General features: G+C 40.9%; 1 long non-coding RNA gene across 1 annotated transcript; it reads right to left on the reverse strand.

Annotated features, from left to right (window-relative positions):
* Positions 1-4,004: 4,004 nt before the first annotated feature.
* Positions 4,005-7,878, reverse strand: LOC148342355 (uncharacterized). Its single transcript, XR_015842364.1, has 2 exons — positions 5,370-7,878; positions 4,005-4,829 (listed from the first exon to the last, which is right to left on the reverse strand). It is a non-coding gene; the product is annotated as an uncharacterized LOC148342355 (long non-coding RNA).
* Between the last annotated feature and the right edge of the window lie 300 nt (positions 7,879-8,178).

Raw genomic sequence — 8,178 nt, forward strand, 5'->3', positions numbered from 1 at the left:
CTTCTATGTTTAGTTAAATCTTGCTTTTGAGAGAAACTCTTGCCACAAACTGAGCAGGAAAAAGGTTTTTCACCACTGTGTGTTCTTGTGTGTCTTGTTAAAGTTGACTTATACAGGAAGCTTTGGCCACAAACTGAGCAGGAAAAAGGTTTTTCAGCACTGTGTGTTCTTGTGTGTTCTGTTAAATATGTCTTTCTTGAGAAGCATTTTCCACAAACTGAGCAGGAAAAAGGTTTTTCACCACTGTGTGTTGTTGTGTGTTTTGTTAAACTTATCTTATGAGAGAAACTCTTGCCACAAACTAAGCAGGAAAAATGTTTTTCTCCAGTGTGTGTTCTTGTGTGCCTTGTTAATTGTGCCTTTTGAGAGAAACTCTTGCCACAAACTGAGCAGGAAAAGGGTTTTTCTCCAGTGTGTGTTTTTGTGTGCCCTTTTAAAGACAACTTTGAAGTTAATGAGTCTGTGTGACATGCCCTTTCACCTTTGGCTTGCCCATCATCATCATCATCATTTTCATCATCATCATAAGTATCATCATCGTGATGAGCATCTGATAATGTGTCCTCATTATGTACTTGTGATGGTCCCCATTGGTCTTCATCACCTTCTGTTGTCACGTGACTACTTGAGATGCTGCTTGGAGGCTCCGCCCCTCTGTTGTCCTCACTCTCATCCTTGTTTTCATCTTCAGTCTTGATTGGGACACCGTTCACTGGTGACTTGTTGATCTCCTCCTCCTCCTCCTCCTTTTTGATGTGAGTCAAGTCTGGCTCCTCTTTCACAGAACAGAGATTGTATTCACTGACGTCTGTCGGACACAAAAAGACAAACACACATTTGGTTTGGTCAAGTCAAAGCTCATGCGGTGACTTTGTCTTATATTGTTTCTACTGTGCTACCTTGACTTGTGCCTGCCGCATACGGAGCAATGCGTGCGACTCCAACTTGGACCGGACTATGGGGGCATTTCACAAAATTACGTCCGACGATGTAAACCTCCTTTTAGCAGCACAACAGTGATAAACGAGCATTTAAAAAGGAAGCACGTTGCGGCTGATGCCCTATTTCATTCCTGACATAGTCACAGACGTTTCTGGAAGCGAGCTGAAGTTAGCACACACAGGCTATTGTGTGCGTCTGATGGAACACCTGTTGTGGGACCCTAACATATTGATGCAGACCACTGGGGGCCATCGCAACATAATGTCATTGATAAAATAGGAATCCTTCAAGTGAAATATGTTTACAAGTATTTCATTTTGCATTTAGAGATAGTTTCATCGTGGGTACTTTTTGCTTCCATTATAATCTGGATCCGTAAAAGAATTAAAGGGGCCCTGGAATCAGAGTGGCTATTTATTGCATGATTTACGTTTGTTTGTTTTTTTTTATTACCCAAAATGACATTTATCCTGCTAGTACATTCCGACATTCCCCTTTTTCCTTTTTTTAAATAAAATTTCTGTTTCGCAATCAAATTTAAAACAAAATTATGTTTGAAGAGACAAAATCCCTTCACATAAGCATTAAGCAACAACACTTTCACTCTGACTTTCATGTTGACATATTTGAATAATGACTGTTTATATTAAAGTTATCCAATACATATTCAAATTAGACTAAGATACACCATAATATTTTAAGAGTTCACTAAATTATTTTGGAACTGCAATGATGCTTAACTGCCAAAGGGTGTCAGGAATGAGTAACAAAGGAACACAAGACCTCCCACTGATACATCATCAATGTCATTTGGATAAATTACCAGGAACTATGAGATGCAAACCACCTGGGCCACAGGAACTTTATTACCAGGAACTAAATGTTCCTGGACTTGTTGGTAGAAAAGGGGGTTTTGACGTTCTCCCTTTTTAAGCCCATAGTAAGCCAAAGATGCAGATGCATTCCTTGCAGCATGCGCTTGTTCACTGATGAGATCCGTGCAACCCTGGATGGATGCATTAAATGTATTTTAAATGTTTGGATGAAGTGAAACTATGCACACGTGCACAAAACAGTGCAGAGCCACCCGAGGTTCATTGACTCTCATTCGACGAAGCCAGTACAAAGTTAATAAATAAATAAGACCAATATGTACTTGATTTTTTTTTAAAAACGTAATATTTATTTAATTTATCCACTAAAATTGATCAACCGCCATTGATGTTTTCGCCGCAGTGTGCACATTTTTTAGAGTCGGGCAGAATTCCTTCCGTAAGGAATTGCTTGAACAAGATATAAAAACCAGAAAATGTAAAATGTTAAACGAGTTCAAATTTTATCCTGGGAAAAACATGGAGTTCACCCCTCACTATTGGTTATTCTTTGGCATATATTTTCTGCACTGATTACATTTGACATAAAAAATTGCTCAGCAGACCTGCAAGTAAAAGGCAATATTTAAAAATAAAACGGCAATAACCTTGAACGATTTCCCCAAACAACTTAATGTTGTGATGCATATTTCTAATGAAAGAAAGTCGTTCGAAACAAAGCAAATGAGAGTAAGACGTGTACAAACATGCTTTGAGTGGCACAACACGAGGCTGGTTGCAAACTTCGCCCAGCAGTTGAAGATGTTGCTCGTTCTCTTCTTTTATTCCACAAAGTTCCTCTTTGTACTTGGGTGTCGTTATTTCACACATTTTCAAATGATAATTCCAAAAAATCCGCACTCGATCTCTGCTTGGCGATGAGTCATGTGCCTCTTTTCGTTAGCGGCTAGCTAGCTAACAAGCTAAGCTAACTACGCCGAAAAGCATCAACGCGCGAAGATGAGGTTATCGGGACACAAAGACTTAATGAATTATGTCGTAGTCCTTTAGAGTAGCACTGGACATCCTTTGAGAAAATTACAGTCAGTTCCACACTAAATCAGAAGAATTTAGCGGTGGGTGTTTTTGTTCCGGTGTGGACGGGTCGGTGGATGTGGTCGAGGTCCTTCGGAAGCTGCGCGCTTGCTAATGACGTCATGCTGTAAGCACGTATTTTTCAAATATATTTCTTTGCCTCTGTGTTTGTTTTAACACCTGGCTGTTCTCTTTTAATATATATTCTATGTAATATTTTAATTCGGTTGATAAAAAAATGTAACAAAATAATTAAAATAACGCCACAAAAGCGAGTCAGCTCCGACGTCACTTCGTCCCTATGCCCGGAGAAGCCGCTGCTGGAACAGCAGTGGGAAGGTTACGTTTCTCCTACGGAACGAAGCAACAATGCTGTGGTTCAATCGGGCTGCAAGATTGTATGGATATAATGTCTGCATATACTAGCAGTGCTTCTCAATTATTTCACGCCCGCCCCTACCAAGAAGAAAAAGATTCGCGCCCCCCCACCACCAATTTTTTTTCTGTCTTTGTATATTGAGATTAGATTGTCAATAAAATATCCCTTAACTAACCTACATTGATAAGAAATATAGTTTCGAGAACTATTATCGTGAGGATCTCGAAGCTCAGTACTCTGTTGTGCAAATATTGATGAGATGACAAATATTTGTCACGTCATGTCATTATCCACACCGCTTATTCTGAACAGGGTCGCGGGAGGGTGCTGGAGCCAATTCCAGCTGACTACGGGCGAAAGGCGCACTACACCCTGAACTGGTCGCCAGCCAGTCACAGGGCAGACATAGACACCGTCACTGAGAGGGAACTGAACCCACGTTGCCTGCACACAACTCAGGCGAGTGTACCACTCCACCATCAGTGACATGATAAATATTTACTAATACGTTTTTTGCCGAAAACTTTATTAACATTAACAAACACAGTTATTAATACGTACATAATATAGAAAAGACAAAAAGAAGAGCCAGGGGGATTTTAAACAAAAATTCTATATGAATAACATAAAGCAACAGCTTTAGTATTGTTGGAGTTGAGTCACCGTGGAAATGAGAAGTATTTAGTAAATCAACTTTTAAAAGCCAAACGTACGCCAATGCGTGTTCGGTTTTTGTACTCAAGAAGAAAAGGGTCAAATAAAGACTCAACAACTGATTAGAGTTCCGATATTTAGTTTCTTCCATTTCTGGAGTTCAGGAAATAGTACAAAGACAGATATCTGGGTGGCTTTTTCTTAATCTCACGAGAAACTGCACTCGGGTGAGCACAGTCAAAAAATGTGCACCATCTTTCAGCCCAGCTTCAGTTTTTAGAGGAGTTTTTTATGTCAAGAGTAATGTAGGTTGAATCGGTTGAATCGGTCGTCCTCGCTCCCTCCCACGGCACGGGTCAACGTCCAAGGGAAGGTCCTCCCCAGGTTAGTCTGGATAGTTGATTCCCGTCTGGTCCCCAAGACTGGCACGCCAAGGCTGGCCTTCTCCGGCGGGCAGTCTCTCCGTCTCTCCAGCTGGCATTGCTCTGGAATCTTGTCGGTGTGCATGTGTGCGTGTGTATGGGCACATGTATATTAAAGGATAATGTAAATGGCAGTCAACCTGAAACAGAACAAAGGGTGGACTGCTAGGAGCCACTTTTGTGATCCTGGCATGGAAGTCCATTGTTTCAGAGGGGTCTCGTTCACACCTCCTGTGGTGCAGCTGTGATCCAATCTTCCTGCATTCCTCTCCTGAGGGCCTTGTCATTAGCATGGTCTAAACTTCGGTTACACTTAAAGAATTCTATTGACTATTAAAGGAATATAAGAGTTTGAGCTTAACATAGTTCATTAGATGTTGGTGCATCCAGTGTATGAAAATGTGATATTGTAAAATGCTGAGAGTGTGATTGGTGGAGCGAAACTCGTTGCGGGGGTTGTGCAGGAATGGAATGTTTTGGAAGCAGATGGTGCTGAGCGAGACGAGATGACTCCGGGAGCATTGGCTGAAGGAGCGGCCATCGGGGGATCGCACGCAGGAGGAGTCGCCACGGGATTCGGCGGGGGAGAAAGACCAATGAGAGCAAGCTAAAGTTAACTGCAGGATACATATAGCCAATAGAATCATGCCAGGATGCCTTTGTCTGTGCCATTTGCATATTGTATAGTATGAATCATTACTGGGCAACTCGGAGGTAGAACACATTCGCTGGTGGCAAGAGAGGTGTAGAGTTTGTTGGGTTTTTCACTTTAAATGTACCAAAAGTTTGAATTAATTATCTGACTCCATTAATGGTTAACCAAACACGACCTTCATTCATCCAACAATTATGCGCGCTCGTTTTTGAGAGAAAGATGACCAGGAAGCCGGCAACTTCACACGGGAGCGGATTTATTCCTAACAGGAGATCTAATACAAATCTGGGGCTCGGGTCCCTACCATTACAGCTCTGCGCGTCCCTGTACCCAACAGAGGACGACCCCCCCCCCCCCGAGTTGCCCAGGATCAATTATACATTTCAGCAAACAAAACAAAGATAACCTACTATTCTACTATTGGCTATGTGTCATCTGCAGTTAACTTTAGCTTTCTCTTAGTGGATGTCTTCTGCCCGCAGGATGACGTGTCGGCTCGTCCAATCTCACACAGCAGCACCTTGATGGCGGGAGGCCTGCGTCAGTACCCCCGTTATCAGAAGTGCGGCTCGTCCTGTACAAAAAATATCTGCCACCTACGCATTACACACAGCCTGCCCTGACCTTCCACTGCACATCGAATCAAAGCACAATCAGCAAATATCTTTATTGCATTAAACGAAATACATGTAACTTGTAGTCAATCATATTAAATCCTTTATAGTCAAATGTATAAAATCCTTTAATCCCTCTCATGGCCTCAGTGAACTGAGGCCATCACCCCCGCAAAAATAATAGAAAAATAATCATAAAAACTGTAAAAAATAAAAAATGTAGAATAATATATACAAGTTGTAATAGAAAAATAATAAAAACAGTAAAAAATAAAAAATGTAGAATATTTAAAATTTTATTCCCTCTCATGGCCTCAGACAACTGAGGCCATTACCACTTACTCCGCTGGACCCCATGGACCTTCTGGTTGCCAGAGGAACCGGCTCTGGGTCCGACAGGGGGATCATGTACTTGCCACTCTGTGGCAGCGGGCCCAAGGTGCGCTCGAGGGTTTTAACTGTAAGAGATCTGATACAAGGTATACAACAACATCCGCAAAGCACCATAATAGCTGTAAATACTGCCACTGAGATTAATATAGAGCTAATCAGACCTTTCCATTTACCAAAGACATTCAACCATCCTGTCCACATTTCCGAATCTACACCTGAATGTTCTTTCATCTTTTTGTTCAAAGTTTGCAAACCTTCCAATGCCTTGGTGAGACGCCCATCTGGTGTCGTGTTGTTTGGTATGAAACTACAACATTGATCCCGAAATGTCCCGCACACTCCTTGTTTTTCAGCCAATAACATATCTAAAGCAATCCTATTTTGAAACGTCATAAAGTTTTCTGACAATTGTTCATGTACTGCCTCTAAATCTTCTGTAGTAAAATTACTCAATCTCTGAACGTTATAATGAACATAATTTATCCAATCCACATTTTTGTTTGGGATCACCCTCTCAAACCCTGATGCGATTTGGTCTGCCAATTTGTATTCGTCCGGGACCCCTCTTGGCACGCTTATTGCATCGATGTAAGTGAGGTCCCCCTGTTGTAACCTCTTTTTGTCTATCCAAACCGGACATCGGGATGACCTGATTTAATTGATCCCAATTTAACTAGTCCAAATCTACAGGTGTCACACTCACCGGCATAATTAAAGTCACCAGGGCACACCTGCCAGAGGCATTGGTCGGCAGCCTGTCGTATAGAAATTTCCCACCATAACACAACCAGACGTCTGCACGGGAAAGCGGGGGTCCTGCTGGAAGAGACACATTCGTTTCACACCAATTCCACGGTATTTGTCCAATTGAGTGTCCTGCTCCATTCAACTTCAAACATGTAAAATCTTGCTTGGACACCTTATTATCAATCCCTTAAATTCTCCAAATCAAATGTGTGATTGAATAATCTCGCATATATACTAATCTCGGGGTCTTGGTCACAAATTTTATGAAACAATATCACCTGTGCGTCTGTCAACCTGTCCTCCCGTTCCTCGTACATGACCGTCTGGTTGGAGTGGTACTGTAACATCACAATTTTTGTCTCCCCTCCATCTGTCTAAAAAACAGTCTCATATATTATAAGCAAACATACTAAAAGCGTAGAAAGCAAGCCTATCATTCAGAAATAATAAGAAAAAGGACAGATGTGTCCATTTTTATGTTTGATTTGTATGTGTTTCAATTGGTCAGTATCTCCCCCTCTCTTGACCTGCCCATCCGGGCGGTCAACCTTCAGGCTCACCATATCGGGGAAAGAACTCCGGTGCGGGTTGAAGTTGTGTGTAATAGAACCACTTACAACCTTTTGTATCTAACTGCACCGTACTTTCATTTGATAAATGCTTTCTGTTTAATTAATGTTTAACATATTTAGTAAATATGAACCTGCTAAATTAAATATTTGACCTTCTGTCCCGTAAGTGTTTACAATAATGCCAGCAATCGTTATACAATCCTTCAAAAAATGCATGCTAAATAATCGCAATAATACCATAATTAATTGTATTCAATCACCTTTTTCAATTTGTTTGTGAAGCTTGTATCAGTCACTTGAATAATATATTTTAATTAACGTAAACTCACCAAATATTATATCTATTTCAATTCCCAGACTGTTGCAATAGCTTTCTTCGAATATAATCTAGACCGTGTCATCCTCACAGGCATTGCCCCCAGAAACAATTCTCCAACGTATAAATTTAGTTTTGCTGATAATCACCACAATCCAGCAGTGTTGGTTCGCAATAATGTCCTAATGATATCCAGCTAATATGGCACAATATTAGAATTTGACTTCGCAACATGGGTAAATCATTCCTGAATTAAATAAAATTTAGTTCACTGAGTTCAAATATTTAACTGTGTTTAGAGATTACAAATTAAGCCTCGATCTAACGCTCCAATTTGGACTGTTTTTTGACAAATTTTTAAAGCAACCCAAATGAAATAGTAACCATTTATGTTTAAAATATCCCAAAACTATAATAACGCAGATACCAAATTAAACCTTTTTTTTTTTCTTTTTTAACGGGAAGAATAGGTGCTCTCCAAGACATAGACAGCTCCAAGACCGCTGCAGTCTTCACCTCCCATTGTCTCCCGAATGCTTCAATCCACCTACAGGCCGTGCCCACACTGATTCTGTCA

This window comes from Idiotropiscis lumnitzeri, chromosome 2 (genome assembly GCF_059441095.1).
Source record: "Idiotropiscis lumnitzeri isolate Australia: NSW breed Sydney's pygmy pipehorse chromosome 2, RoL_Ilum_1.0, whole genome shotgun sequence".
Classification (NCBI taxonomy): domain Eukaryota; kingdom Metazoa; phylum Chordata; class Actinopteri; order Syngnathiformes; family Syngnathidae; genus Idiotropiscis; species Idiotropiscis lumnitzeri.